The following is a 16681-nucleotide window of genomic DNA, read 5'->3' as shown; positions in this document are numbered from 1 at the left end:
CATGAACAATGTTGGGGGGATTGCCTGAGGGAGTGTGGGGTATGGGGTGCAGGGGGGCAAAGGGGAAGAATAAGGAAAACTGTAATAGCATAATCAAAAATATATAATAAAAAATTAAAAATAAATAAGTTGCATTAGGTAGTAGTGTGTAGTTTAGCACTCTGGTGATGATTTGTACATATATTCAGCTTTTAGAACAAGTAACAAAATGTTAGCTTTGGCATTTATCAAGGGGCTTCATCTTATCTCTTGTGCATGCCCTAGCCCTAGCCCTAGCCCAGGTTTTTCAGTGAACTTCCAGTCACAGGCAGCTCAAAGTCTTCAGGGGTTCTATCAGTTAAGGTTGCCTTTGAGGGGCCCCTGGGGCAGCCATACTGCCTACCTGATCCATTTATGCCTGAGTTTCAAAGTTTAATCAGTGTTGGAGAAGGCTTGCCTTGCCCCCATCCCCTAGCAGTGTTCTCCTGGCCTGCCTCTTTGTGTCTTCCTCGGGGCAGATTAGGAGAGGCAAGATTCTGTCTCTTTTAGCCCTTGCCTTGTTCAGACCAGAACTCTTGAAACAATGTGGTTCTGTAATCCGACCCTGACTCTTGGCATTCCTGAAGCCATGGTGCTGCTTCACTTCCCTGGACCTCAAATCTTTATTCCTGCAGTGACATTGGATCTGTTGTGTCCTTCTATAGGCTTGATCCTGATTTTCCTTTTTCTTTTTTAAGATTTTATTTATTTTTAGAGAGGGGAGAAGGGAAGGAGAAAGAGAGGGAGAGAAACATCCATGTATGTGCCTCTCAGAGGGCCCCTACTGGGGACCAGGCCTGCAACCCAGGCATGTGCCCTAGACTGGGAATCGAACCAGCAACCCTTTGGTTTGCAGGCCCATATTCAATACACTGAGCTACACCAGCCAGGGCTGATCCTGGATTTTTCATCTCTCTGGCTCCATGGGGATGTGGATGGCAGCTCTGACCTTTCTCCTGAAGTCTCTATGAGTTTCCTAACCAATCTTTCTGCCCTAGGCTTGATGCTCTGTAACACCTGCCATGGATTCTGGACATGGAGTCCCATGTCCAGCTGGAACAAACTGACTTCTCCATTGATTGCGTATATACTTCCAAACCAGTTCCTGCATAATGCCATCCAACCTACTGTGACCTCAGAGAAATTTTGTCCTTATTGGTAGTAAATCTTTTCTAGGAAAACATGCAAGACCATTGCTTATCAACATTGACCTTCTTGGACTTCCAGTAAAGATGGCAGTGTAGGTAAACATGACTCACCTCCTCACACAACCACAACAAAATTACAACTAAAATATAGAACAACCATCATTCAGAACCATCAGAAATCAAGCTGAATGGAAGTTCCACATCAAGACTAGTAGAAAAGAGAGAGACACAGAATGGGATGGTTCCACCCCCACATGGTAGATAAAAATCAGGAGAGATATTTCAAGAGCAAAGGTTCCCAGTCCCACACTAGGCTCCCCTGTGCTGGGTTCCAGTGCCAGGAAAATAAGTGTTCATAACTTCTAGCTGTAAAAACCAGCAAGAATTAAGTCTGTGGAAGACAGAAATCTCAGACAGTTCCCCTTAAAGGGCCCCCACACAGATTTACTTGGACTCAGTCCCTCTGAGCTTCAGTGTGGGGGCAGCAGATTAAAAGGCATCAGAGACATATGGGGAGGCACTAAATAGTCCAGCATCAGGGCAAGAGCTGGGTGGCAGCTTTCTCCCAGATAGAAGTGCTATCAAAGGCCCTTCCCCCTATAGAGTAACAGAGCCGAGAGGTGGGCACCATATCTGAGACTCATGAACCTGACTTACACTGTTTGTCCCACTCTGGTGATTCCCTGAGGCCCTACCCACCCAACAACTATCCTGCCCATCCAAACTGTTTCTAGTGGCTTTTCTGTAAGAATGGCTTGTCTTGGCCTGTGCTTCAGATTTTCCTAAGTTCTCTCAAACAAGCACTAACTGGCTTCAGTGAGCCCCGAACCTCTTACTAGGTTGCCCTAGGCCTAGCACTAGCAGCAGCTGGCCTTGGTTCATAGTTTGGCATCACTTGGGCACCTCCAAATCCACCAAAAGTAGCAGTCATTCGCAGATCACTTTGTAGCTTATGCTGTGTGACCCCCGACAGAACATAGTAGGTGGCTGACCTTGGACATGCCAACAGTAAAGCTCAATTACAACAAGGTGGGTGTACACAGTCCACACAGTGGGAATACCTTGAATACCTAGCTTGGGTATTCGGGTAATACCCAAGGTCATAGGGGAGGCTGTGCCACTGAACTCTACAGGATACCAACTATATTAGACAACTCTATCAAGCCTGGGAGATGTAGCAGCTTTACTTAATACACAGAAACAAATACAGGGAGGCTGCCTAAATGAGGAGACAAAGAAACATATCCCAAGTGAAAGAACAAATCAAAACTCCACAAAAAAGACAGAAAACTGTACTTGAACAATAATTAAAAGCAAACAAAAACTCCACAAAAATTACCAAACAAAATGGAGACAAGCAATCTATTAGATGCAGAGTTCAAAACACTGATTATAAAGATGCTCAAGGAACTTAGTGAAAAGCACAACAGCATAAATCCAGAAATGAAGGATACACTAAATGAAATAAAGAACTATTTGTTTGGTAGGGAATCAATGGTAGAGTACGGAGCAGAGAATCAAATAAGCAATTTGGAAAATAAAGAAGAAGAAAAAACCCACCCAATTGGGACAGCAAAAAGAAAAAAAATAGGGTAGTGTAAGAAACCTCTGGGGCAACTTCAAGTATGGCAACATTCACATCACAGGTGTGCCAGGAGAACAGAGGAAGCAAGAAATTGGAAATCTTTTTGAAAAAACAATGACAGAAAAATTCCCTAACTTGGTGAAGGAAATAGACACATAAGTCCAGAAAGCACAGAATCCCAAACAAGATGAACCCAAAGAGGCCCACACCAAGACACAACATAATTAAAGTGCCAAAGGTTAAAGACAAAGAGAGACTCTTAAAAGCAGCAAGAGAAAAGTTCCTACAAGGAACTTTTTTTGGCAGCTACCTACTCCCTTATGGCAAGGGAGTTGCCATAAGACTGTCAGCTGGTTTCTCAAAAGAAGGTTTGCTGGGATTGGCAAAAAATATTCAAAGTGATGAAAAGCAAGGGCCTACAACCAAGATTACTCTACCCAGCAAAGCTGTCATTTAAAATCAAAAGACAGAGAGCTTCCAAGACAAGAAAAAGATAAAGGAGTCCATCACCACCAAAGTCAGTATTAGATGAAATGTTAAAGCATCTTCTTTAAGAAGAAGATCAAAACTATGAACAATAAAATGGCAATAAATACACATCTATCAATAATTGAATCTGAAAAACAAAATAAACAAGCAGAGCAGAAACAAAATAATACATACAGAGAATGTTTTAATGGCTGCCTGATAGGAGGTGGGTCGGGAGGATGGGTGAAAAAGATAAAGGTATTAAGAAATCAAATTGGTTGTTACAGAATAATCATGGGGATGTAAAGTACAGCATAGGGAATAAAGTAGCCAAAAAACATATAAGTATGACCCATGGACATGGATAACAGAGTTCAGGGAAGGGAGGTTGGATGGGGGAAAGTAGAAAAACTGGGACAACTGTAATGTCATAAATAATGAAATATAATTTAAAAAAGAATATTGAGACATAAAAATATATATTGACCATTAAAGACAGTGGGAAAAATATAGGTGGATACTGTCCTTAAAAATATATATATTGATGTTCTTGAATTCCTAAACACATGGCCTGAAGCAAACTAGGACAAAGCTCTTTGAGTTGTCAGAGAGGGTAGGGAGCAAGGACTAGGCAATGGCCTGTGTGAAGGACTCAGGGTGGGATTTGGAGAAACTGTCCTACATGAGAGTTTGGACCAGAAGCAAGGGAAGGCTTTATGCTGGATTTAGCATCTCTTCTCCATACTCCCACAGCATCATCATCTACACATCATTGACTACATTATATTGCATCTCTTTATGGGTCTCTCACCCCTGTGAGAGTAAATACTTGACTGGGTAGGTATCTGCCACATGGGTCAGTTATAGGAAATGCTGACGTAATGAGATTTAGTGATGACATGGATACTCAGGGCTCACTCTTGGACTCAGAAGTCCAGGATGATGGACTGTAAAGCAGACTTGAGAATTCAACCTGAGATCCCCCTAGTGGGCATTTGGCTGTGGCAGGAGTAGAGAGTGATGATTTGACTTCATTCATGCCAACCTTAACAAATGGTGAGCCTGAGGCAGTGATTACTAACTTTCTGCCCTAGACAAGATTGGCTCAAGAAATGAAGGGACATTGTATTGAATGTGGATCACTTTGAGAGTCTTGTTAAGGCAGAGGCAGAGGAAAGAAGGTGAGATCTGGTATAATCTTAAAATTATTGACACTCAAAAGATTGGGCTTAGGCCGCAACCACACAATTTGGCTTTCCTGAATTACTATTATGATAAAGGCAGTATATTTTCACTATTTGTGTTAGTTATGTTGTAGAAATTTGCTGGAAACACTGATTAGCAAATACAGAACCATTGATCCCAGGGAAAATGCAGGGTTAACTTCATGTGAGCCTGTGGTTACATTTTCATCAACCAATCAATACATTACCTTGTTTTACATGTGTTTCTGTTTAAAGATACCTCATTTCCTTCTTAAATATATATTATGAATTCATTATCATTGAACCCATGGCCAACACTGTAGCATATGTCCAAACAATGCTTATTTAACACACATATTTTCTCCATAAAGTGCTACTTGTATTTAGGTAGACTGAAAAGCACTTTATCATTATACTTGGGAGCCATTCTAAAAAGCAAAATCACCAATGAACAGGAAAAAAAGTGAAAAATGTGGCACTAAATAGACCACTTGATTATACTCTGAGAGGTAAAACAAGAAAGCAGAGAGGTCCTTGTTCAACCTCAACTGGGAATGTGTATGTCAGGTAAGTCAAATTTTTCACTGTTCCGTCCATGTCCATGAATGACCATGAAAATGCCACAAGTATTAATTTGGGGTTACAAGCAAATTTTAGGGAGTAGGCAAATTCCCAAACATAATCCACAAATAATGAGAATCCACTGTAGCTATAATTTATCAAACACCTATCACATGGCATTGAATTAGGTGCTTTACAAAATATAAAGTCATTACATGTTCCATAAAAACGTTCAACTTTCCACTCTTCAAATGAGATGACTCAGCTAACAATGGTGGGCATGTCTTAGACCCATAGGCTATCTACATTAGAAAAAGTAGGACTTTACAAGATTAATGTCATGTAATTTTTATACCAAGTTAAGGATGCATTAATAGAGCTGTAAACTTGTAATAGGCTGGGTTTCTGTTCCTCTTGGAAACCTCTAACTCAATAGTCTGGGCTCTAATAGAAAACTAAAAATGCATTTCACACTCAGCAACAAGACTACTGACTGATTATGCTTAAAGTCCCACAAGACTGTGTACTAAGGTATGAAGAGAATCTTTCTTACAGGGAAATATGCCCAGTAGTTTAGAGTACAATCATCTTCCCAAGGAACATCATGTAAAGCCAGAAACAGTCAAGTAAACAAATTCAAAGAAACAAGTATCTTTTTCAGGGCACTGACAAAGTGGAAACCTGAGAAATTAACAAGCTCCAGAACATACCAAATTCTGAAGTTTCAGACCTGCTAAATGATGATCTGGTCTAATCATCCATGAATCTACAATCTTCATATCTGCTGCTTGTGTTCCATTTGGGTCAGCCTGGACTCTGTTCCAAATTACGTGGTGTTTAGTCTTCCCCCTCATCTTGACTCCTATCACAATGTCTTCTCTTCTCAACCAAATTGCCCTTGACCATCAAGGCTCAGTTCAGTCCTACATTCCCCATCAAGCTCTCAGCCCTCTGGATCTTCCTTGATTGTGGGAGAATACAAACCACCCAAAATCTAGCTCATTTGTCACCTCATCTGTAACATGGAAATAATAAGGCATAACTCTCAAAAATTAAGCAGTATACCATGTGAATGTGCATAGCACCAGGCCTACACAAAGTGGATGCTCATCAACATTGGTAATTCTGAATGCGAATTATGTTTTCTACTCTGATTCCTATGAATTAAACTTTTTTTTACTCCTTCTGTGGCAAATTTTAGGAAGAAAAGAATAAGAAGGCAAAAGATAAGGCAACGGCAAGAAAGAATATGCTTTCAGCAGTGATTTCTGGATTTTGAATTTTATGGAAGTGTAAGAATTTTGTGAACTGACATGAAGTTGGTTAATATTTCCCTTTTGTCTAAAACCTCCCTATTAACACTTCTACTTTATATAATAACTTTGGCAAAAAGGTAAGCAGAACATAATATTAAGTTTTTGTTCTGAAAATAATATATTCAACTTCAGGAAAAATTCACATTGCTCACCCATCCATTTACCCTGTTATTCATTCATTGGCCAAATACTTATTAAGTGATATGCACCCAGAATTTTTCTATGTGATGAATACAATAGTAACCATGACAGGAACAGGGAAAGTTTCTATATTCATGGAGCTTACACATTTTATTTATTTTTTAATCAGAAAACAGATCTTGGAAAGCTCATGGTCAACCAGTACCAATCCCGTCTGGACCATGTGGATTTTGAGAACTATGACATGAGAGTACTTAGTCACTAATGTAAGGTCCACTCCCTGCTTCTAATTCCAGAAGGAGTAACAGGAAGGTGTCACTATGCAGAAACTGGGAGTGTAGAGGCAAAAAGCAAAAACGGCTCCTCTGAGCAAAGTACCTTCTGTCTCTGGGCAGCGAGTGTGCCTGCTAGAGGACTGGACCTCAGGCTGGTACTCTTTGTAAGAATAACCCTCATATAAACAGAAATCTTTTTAGAAGTTATTATTTTGACCATGAAGGACAACTACACATGTTTAGTCCAAAGAAACTGGAAACATAGGGCACAAGCAATCTGAAAGAGTTGTCAAAGTGTAGAGATTATCCCTGAGAAAAGAGGGGCAGGGGAAGAAAATCTGGCTATATTTGGGCAGTTCCTCAGTTTGTTTCTCACCAGGATTCAAAAGCAAATAGCTAGATGTTGTGAGTATGAGCTTTTAAAAGTGTTATAGAAAACTTTAACACTGTTAAACACTTGGAGCACTTAGCTAATGAAAATAAGGCACTTGCTCTTATTCTGAAATCCAGAACTGAACAAACTAAGGTCAGAGTAACAGTTGTGTTTCATTGTAGCATGCCTTAGTGAGAAATTGGAGGAGAAGCCTCAGAGGCTGGTAAATCTCATGTAGTGTGTTGAATTGTTAGACTGAACAGAGATAAGAGTATATGGATTTATAGTACTTTCTTTGTAGAAGTCACAGTTAAGACAATGAAACACCTAACAAACCATCAGAACTTGTCACAGTAGTTTCATTATGTATCGATAATTGATTGAGAGTCTAACATGACAATCTCCAGTGTCCAGGCCTAGGATGTGTAAAATGGAACAGTAATATATTCTGTGTTCCAGAGGAACTCTTCAGAGTTTTAAGTACGTGTTTACTGAAAACGTAGAAAAGCCCTACCCCATTTACAGGGCCTCACTTCTGAGATCTCTTTGCTCCTGCAGCAGTACGCTGCAAGGGAGCAGGGAGCAGGTGTGTGAGTGCCAGCTTCCTGAACACAATGGAAATAGACAAATAAAATTGATCAAGAAACCATAAGCAGAAGGTTCAACTCCTGGTCACAGCATTTTCTGATTAAAAATAAACAGATTTACTAAAATTAGCTACAGTGCTAAACCCTAAAGCAGAAAGCTTTTACTAAGTCAAATGGTCTTAATGCAGAGTTGCAGACAACTTTGAGCTATAAACCACAGCTAGCAAATTAATTATTCCCAGATGCTGGGGTTGAAGAATGCTTGCTTTGCTTCTTAAACTCTTCAGTATAAACACACTCACAGGATTGCATTCCCTTTTTTGGCTCCCAACATGCAAGTAATTATACACTATGCAGAATAATGTTGGAGAGCTCTTCTTTCAATACCAAGCAAGTTCTGGATTCTGTCAGCCTTTTGGATACATGTCCACAAACATTTTTCTCTGACAGTCTTTAGTAACAACTTGTAAACAAGTTGTTTCAAGTTTATTTTTAAAAAACATTCAACAGCAGTACAAGCCTCATTTCCAAATTATTCCAAACTCATTAAGAGTTGGAGGGGGCAAAATTCATTCAAATACAGTACAGCTCTTGTCTTCCATCAAGAACAGCTTTTCTGCAATTCTTGTGAGTAAAGGGTAAGAAATTATATTTATTTTCATATTTTTATATCCTTTGCATTTTGCCAACATGTAAACAGAGACAAAAATGGGTTGTGAATCAATTGTGAATTGAGAATATGTTTAGGGTTAAACATAGATTATCTGATTATGTCTAGAATAATGTGAGTCATATTTCCTATTCCAGTTTGATTTTCTCCGGGCAAAGAAAATATGCCTGAGGAATGATGACTCATGGAGGGTTTTAGAGGGGAGGGGATGTCTGGACCTTCACATTTCTTAGAGTAAATAAGTTCAGTGGATTTGTTTAGGGTCTTTTAAAATTGAATTTATTGGGGTGACACCGGTTGATAAAATTGTATAGGCTTCAAGTGTACAATTCTACAATATAACACACCATCTGTACACTGCACTGTGTATTCAACACCCCAAGTCAAGTCTCCTTTCATCACTATTTATTCCCTCTATACCCTCTTCTACCTCCCCTCACCCACCTTTTTCTGCATATTTATATAATGAGGCAAAAGTGTGTGTGTGTGTGTGTGTGTATGTTAAATGCGTGTGGGGGAATGTGAACTTATATATTCATATAATAACCCCAATAATTCCACGTGTTAGATTTTACTATTATGTACTAAAAAATTAAATTTACTGGTCAGGAAAAATAATGTTTGTGAGGGACTAGGTAAGGAAGGCACAGGGAAAACCTCAGGAACTGTTTAAAAATTTTTTTTTTCTACAGGAGGAAAGAGAAGTCTGCAATCCTGCCAACTGCCACACAAATGAGGAGGAAAGTTCAAGGAAAGTTGATATCTAAAAATAAATAAATAAAAGGAAATTCAATGAGAAAACAATATTCAGGTCAGGTCGAAGCCCAGAGGAAAAAACGCTCATTCAGAACTGGGCTGCGATCCTGCTTTTTCTGAAGTGAGCAGCTGCTGGTTATTGAAACCAGCCCACACAGTTGGGTCCCTGCCGCCATGGCAACACTGCTGCCTCTGCGCTGGAATAGCCAGGCACCGTGCCGTCCCAGGGCCCGGGAGCACTTTGGCTACAGATTAGGGAGGGTTTTTGTTTTTCGTGTGTATTGGGAGAATTGATTCCTGAGTTTATGGCTCGCTATTGGAAACTCGTCCGACCTATAATAAACCCTGACTTATTGGGAAGATTTTCATGCAAACGGCAACATGGAAAGAAAGCACTGAAGTGTTCAACAGGAAAATAGGTTATTTCTAGTCTCTTTTGAATTCTCTTATTAATTCTCTAGTAAGCTCTGGGTATTTGTACGTGGTTCCTTGTATTATAACTTGAAGATATTTTTTAAATGATGCTTAGCTTGCTTTTTATATTTGTAGTTTATAATAATGAATGCATAACCGTAAGAGGAAAAACTATCATAGTCAATAATTAAATGAAGGCTTTGAAATTAAAAATATAGCCTGTAGGTTATATATCATATATGCAGAACCTCAATAATTGGCACATTCAAGTGCTAAACCCCTCATTTTAGTTTCATTAATACTACGGAGTAACAAACTTATCTACCAGCTAAGTATAGACAAAACTGCAATATAATAATCTTATAATATAGCATAGTACATAGTAGCATAGAGTTTTGGGTCAAAGTGCCCAAATTCCAATCCTACCATTTATTTGCAGTGTAATCTTGGGCAAGTTACTTAAACTCTCTGTGATTATCTCATCTATAAAATGAGTGTAAAAGTACCTGCCAGCTAAAGATTGTTGTAGGTACTAAACAAGTTAATATTTGTAAAGTGCTTTGAGTTGTGTTTGGTTGGTGTATAAGTCCTAAGAAAAGTCAATCAATCAAATTTAAAAGAATCTCTTTTTTAAGACCCTGGGAAACACTGTCTTTGAAATTTAGGACAGTGTGGTGTATTTATGTATCTGTTTCACCACTCAGATGTGAGACCTGTTTCTATGACTTGTAACTAACTCACTTGGAGCCATACTTAAGGCCTCTTGACCCTAATAAAGCAGCTTGTGTGTGTGTGCATGTGTGTGTGAATTTAGCCAGTGTATGTGTGCATGCACATGTGTGCGTGAGTATGTACATGAGTGTGTATATAAAAAATATATACTGGATCTTCTGATTCATTTGGATACCTACAAATGCTTATGTTTCTGTTAAGAGCATAAGGCACAATACTTGCTAAACTGATCAAGTGTAAGATGCAGCCCTCAGGCTAGGGAATCCATTACTGTGCCCACTTCTCTAGCAGCAGCTGAGGACTCTCAGACTCCTGGGGATGGAAAACCCAGTGCTCATTCACCTACACAGCAGGAGGTAAATCATTTCTTTTTTTCCTCTGTGATTTTTATTTATTTATTTTTGACATATTTGTATATATTTAAGTTATACATGTGATGTTCTGATATACATATATAGAGAGATGATTACCACAATGAAACTAATTAACATATCCATAATCTCCCATAGTTACCTTTATCTGAGATGAGAATACTTGAGATCTCTCCTCTGTTAGCAATTTTCAAGTATATATTATTATTACTATAACCAGCATGCTGTATATTGGAACTTATTCATCTTATAACTGAAAGTTTGTGCCTTTGATCATTATCTTTCCCTTCCCCCCTGTCCCTAGCCTCTAGTAACCATTATTCTACTTTGTTATTGTAAGTGCAAACATTTTTTTAGATTCCACTTATAAGATCATGTGATATTTGTCTTTCTGCATCTTATTTCACTTAGCGTAATGTCCTCCAGATTCATACATGTTGTTGCAAGTGATATGACCTTCTTTTTTAAAGTTGAATAATACTGCATTGTGTGTGTGCATATATACATGTGTGTGTATTCTGTCCTGAAGGTATCCAGCCATGTAACATGAATAATAGGGACATTTATTGAAAAAGATATAAGAAACATTGTACATAGGACAATGACACCTCAGTCCCCTTCGAAGTAGGCACTTTGTGGCCTCACACAGTTCTCCCAATTGCCATCAGCTGCCCTGTTGTAATTTTACTGAATCTCATCAACGGTCTGAAATCTCTTCCCTTTCAAAGGTTATTTTAATTTGGGTAAAAGCCAGAAGCTAAATATGGGCTGTAGGAATGCTGAGTCACCTGGGTGATTTGTTGTTTCACCAAATAACTCTGCACAAGACATGATGCATGAGCAGGCATGTTGTGATAAAGCTACCAATCACCAGTTGCCGTAACTGTGGCCTTCTGAATCATCTGAATAGTTTCTGCAGGGGAATGTTCAAGCTTAATGCAAAATTTGATGCAGATTCATTGTTCTATTCACTTGGTCATTTTGAATGTGATGGCCACACAGTACACATACTCACTCAATAGCATCTATTGCCCCCACTGACTAGTACAGTGATATCATCATTGTTCATGTATGTGCATTCCAGTCCACTCTCCTTGGCTTCCAGGTAACGTTGATGTCATGCAAACCATTCTTGTTATATTAGCAATGGTTGGAATTTTTCCAGAAAGATATATGTATCTCACAACTTCTTTATCCGTTCATCCACCTATCAACAGACACTTCTGTTGTGTTTACATCTTGGCTATTGTGAATAGTACTGCAGTGAACACGGGAGAGCAGATATCTTCTTAATACTCTATTTTCTCTTCATTTGGCTATATAACCAGAAATGGGATTGCGGGATCATATGGTAGTTCTATTTTTCATTTTTTGAGGAAACCCCATACTGTTTTCCATAATAGCTGTAGCAATTTATATTCTCACTAAAGTACACAAGGGTTCCCTTGCCACACATACCATCTTTTGACTTTTTTATAATAATCATTTTAACAGATGTGAGGTGATATCTCATTGGGGTTTTGATTTGCATTTCCCTGATGATTAGTGATGTTGAGCATCTTTTCATATACCTATTGGACATTTTTATGTCTTCTTTGGAAAAATGTCTATTCAAGTCCTTTGTTTAAAAGTTCTGTTTCTTCCTCTTTTTTGCTATTGAATTATATGAGTTCCTTATATATTTTTGGATATTAATGACATGCATCGTTACTATGAGGGCTTGTTTAAGGGTGTCTGTTTCATCCTTGAACTCTTCCACTGGTATGAAGAACCCACTCATGGGCTTAGATGCACAACTTTCATGGTGTCCATCCAACTTTTAGGGCATGTAATTTCTTATAAAGTGTGGAACTGCATTACCTTCTACGGTGGGGCTAGCCTGAAACTGGCTTTACTCTATAATCTTGTTCTTCTGTTTGCACATCCTTAATTGAAAGAGGAATATCGGATAAGTATCAATGGTTGCAAAGTGCTTTTACTGATCTTATTGGGCTATTTGGGTACTTTCCACATAAATATGATATTCTATTACAGTTTGTAATCCAGTCTGTCTGAGTCTGAGAGGTTAACATTTTAGCCAATGTTCTTAAGTCACTGAATCCAATGATAAGAACAGGGATGAGAAGTCATTCTGAGACCTCAAAGAAAGAAATCAACATCTATTTCAGTTTTCAAAATGGCAAAATCCTGCTTTCATACCATGAGTGTTATTTTCTCCCTATACAATGATCCAAAGTGCAATTATACATCTGGAGAGATGGGTACACTTAAAAGTTGAAAGGACTAACACTGAAATTATAAAAAAATATTCATTTTTTAAAAATATCAAGGTTACCCTGTAATTTAACACGTATCCTGTTTTCTAAGAAAATAAATGTACTATCAGATCCAGTAAAACTTTCTGTTGAAAATTTTTGGAGGCCAGAAGCAAAATTAGAGAATGACAGTATTCATTCCATAGTTGAAGGAAACAGAAGCTGCCACCTAGAAGAAACTCAGACTGAGCTGAAGCTATGACAGTTTGAGAAGACACAGAATTGAGCAAATTGACTTTATTTTTCCAGGAGGTCTAAATGGAAAATTTTAAAAAGCAGTCTCCTTTTTCTACATCCTATTCCGAGAATTAAAATGGACTCTAGCATCTAGCTGTACTTAAAAGAGAAGGGAAATTATGAGGCATAGGGAAAACTGCACCTGAATAAGAGTCAGGGGCCCTGGGCTCCAGTTTCATTTTGGTCAGTTGTCAATATAGGACAGGCTACTTTCCCTCTCCGAGATATTAATACCCATGGTAGTGGTAGTGGCAGTGAGAACAGTAATAGTATCAACAGTAGTAATGAGAGTAGCAGCAGCATTAGTGTTAAGTAGTAGCAGCACTAGTAGCAGCATAGCAATAATAGTAGCAGCAGCAGCAGAAGTTGTAACAGCTGTAGTAGCAAGAGCAGTAGTAGTAGAAGTTTCTGTTTGTTGAGGGTCTACTGTCAGGCACTTGACTGGGAACTGTGCAAACATTATTTCATTTAAACTCCATGGTGACTTTCCAGTGCAGGTATTATTTACTCCGAATTTAACTGTTGAGGAAACTGAGAACCAGAGCAGTTAAGTAAATTGCTCAAGGCCATGTTGTAGTTAGTAAACCATCTGGATTTTAAATCTGGATATATCTGATTCCAAAGTCTTGCTGCATTTTTCTTGGGAAACAGTGTGGTATGGAGCAGTGCTTTTCAAACTTTAATGTGCTTATGAACCATTTGGAGATCTTGTAAAAATGGAGATTCTGATGCAGTTGGTCTGGTGAGGTACCTAAGATCCTGCTTTCCTAACAAGCTCCCAGGTGATGCAGCTGGTTCTAGGAAGCACACTTTGACTAGAAAAAGGATAGTGGAAAGAAAGCATGCTTTCCAGTCCAAATGTGTAGCCTCACTTTACTCGTTGGTAGCACAAAGGGATTGGATAAAATGAGTTTTATGGTACATTCCAGCTCTGAACTCTTATATTCAGGGTATACTACGGTATTAAGAAACCAGATCACACAGAAATGACTTTTAGCAACATGAATTTTTAAACTGGTTTCAGATGAGATTCTGATTGTGATTTATGTATCTTTCTGCAGCATCTCTGACAGGTGGGATCAGACACCCTCACTCAAATTATATTATTGTTAAGCTTTAGGCTGAGCTAAATCTTACTGAAAGAGTTCAAAGCACTTCTTTCCATAAGCATCTTTAAAGATTATAAATGTAAAAATAGTTTCTTATGAGACGCTTAGATGGCAGGGTTTTTCTTTTTCATAGCAGAAATGAGAAGTCTCCAAAACCACAATGGTAGCACAATCCATAAAAATATGTTAATGCCTCTTTTTAAAGTCTTACAGAAATTGAGGTTTTCTGAGTTAACAAAATAGACTTCATCACAGATGGTCTGAATGATAAAAGGAACCAGCACACCAGGAAAGCGAGACTAAAAAACACTGCTCTTAGCTAGCATGCTGAAAGCCTTTAAGGAACTCTTACTACATATAGCTCTGCTGAGTGTTGAAGGGAAAACAGTTTTGATTGTCAAAGGCACTTCAAATGCTTTAAGCAAAGCTCAGGATAGGATGTGCAAGTTTTATGAAGAAGCCGTTTCTAATTAAAATGAATGCCCTTATTAAGGTGCATTTTCTCATTATCTTGTGCCTAGCACAGGACACTGGCACCAAGGAAAGTGGTTTTTGCTCCCTTCCAAGAGCCAAGAGAGGTGCCATGAGCTCCTTCTCCTGAACTCAAATAAGGAAGGGTAGCTGTAGGAATACAGCATAGTCTATAATCTCTGAGTCTGAGTTAAAAAGTATTTCCTAATGGTGACAACTGTAAAAACCAGAAGTGGTACTTTTTATTGAGGGCTTTGGAAATCAGATACAAATATATGTCCATCTGGAAATGGCCTAGATATATTTGTGTCTAAAAGTCAGGGGAGACTTAATGTCACAATGCTTTTTATGATCTGCAAGGGTGGTCTGTATTTACTTAGCCAACTCTCAGTTACTCATGGCAGTGGTAGTTAAACTTTTTTTTTATTTCAAGTTTTTAATTGAAAAGTTTATCATTTTATTTCAAGTTTTTTATCAAGTTTTTAATTAAAGCTGTATATAAGATTACATTATTCCTGCATCCTCTCAATGGTTTCTTCCTTGTATGAACCCTTTTCCTTTCCTGCTTGGTGAATTTGGCTTTACATTCTAGAGTCTTTTTGTGGTCTTTGTCCAGTTTTAGTCTAGTGATACCCACCTTGCTGGGGTGAGTGCCCAATGAACAGATGCACCATTAGCTTTCCCCCTCTGCACTTGTTCGATGTAGATGACGTATTTTTTCCTGGACTACTTTGCCAATTTGATGCCTTCCGTAATGTCCTTGCACAACTGAACTTCATCATCCTTTTGGACAGGCATGGATCGAACATTGTACTTCTGTCTCAGCTCTTTGGGAAGAGGAGAAGACATAATCTTCCTGAAACGTGGGAAGGTGCATTGAAATGCCTTTTATGGTTCTTGCTCCAGTCAGAAGTCACAAAAGGACTGAACTTCATTTTGACCTCTGGCGCTTCAGCGATGGCCACAACATGGAAGAGGATAGTTAAACTTTTTAAAGTGGAGACACACTTTTCTAAATATTTTTTAAGAATCCCAAAATGTAAAATAGATAGCCATGGTGCTACATTACTCCATTTAAAGTTCAAGGGAAAGGGTAGTCCTTAGACCCTGCTATAGTCACCACAGGTTGTATCCCAGCTGTCTTTGCTGTTTAACAAGCCACCCCAGACCTTAGTGGCTCAAAACAAAACTTTGCTATCTCTCATAGTTCTGTGGGTTGATGAAGCTCAGCCTACTTTAGAAGTTCTTGCTTGGGGGCTCTCAGGCAGTTACAGTCATGAAGTCCTCTGAAGGTTCTCCTGGGCTGGATGTTCAGGATGACTCCTTTACTTCCTTGTCCAGAGCATCAGTGATTCTTGATTTCTCTCTGTCTAGTGTGGCGTCTCAACCCCCAGAGCCTTTCAGTGTGGTTTGGAATTCTCATTGTATGATTTCTGGATAGTCACAACTCTTACATAGCAGGTGGATTCTAAGAGGCAGGAATAGAAACTGCGGGGCCAGTTACTGGCTAAGCCCAGAACTGACATGACCACTCTATACTATTGTCAAAGCAATCACAGGGCCTTCCCAAATTCAAGGGAGTAAAGAAATAGCGACTTCTTGATTGGAAGGTAACAATGTCACATTGTAGAAGTGCCTGTGAGATGGTAGATATTGTTACAGCCACCTTTGAGAAATGCCATCTGCCACAGTTAAAAGGCACAATGGTAATAAGGATCTGAGACGATATGGAGGAATAAAATTTATAAATAATTTTAGGGTCTTCTTAAAAATCCTGCTTTTTAGAGATTTTAATGTGATCTTGTACAAAATCAAAAATAGTAAGTTTGGTTTTATTTCTGGATCTTCTTGACTGGACAAGATATTAATGTGATATCAATGAAAATTGCTGTAATTTACTTATCTAGTGGGAGGAGTATGGAAAAGAGA

At 38.7% G+C, this 16681-nt stretch overlaps 1 pseudogene; it reads right to left on the bottom strand.

Moving 5' to 3' along the window:
* Positions 1-15261: 15261 nt before the first annotated feature.
* On the bottom strand, positions 15262-16316 carry LOC119062507 (60S ribosomal protein L26-like; annotated as a pseudogene).
* Positions 16317-16681: the final 365 nt, after the last annotated feature.

The sequence above is a fragment of the Artibeus jamaicensis genome, unplaced genomic scaffold (genome assembly GCF_021234435.1).
Source record: "Artibeus jamaicensis isolate MK-2021 breed Jamaican fruit bat unplaced genomic scaffold, CSHL_Jam_final contig_465, whole genome shotgun sequence".
In the NCBI taxonomy this organism is placed as follows: domain Eukaryota; kingdom Metazoa; phylum Chordata; class Mammalia; order Chiroptera; family Phyllostomidae; genus Artibeus; species Artibeus jamaicensis.
Note: the sequence above shows the minus strand (reverse complement) of the source record. Positions and strands in the feature narration are given on the sequence as shown.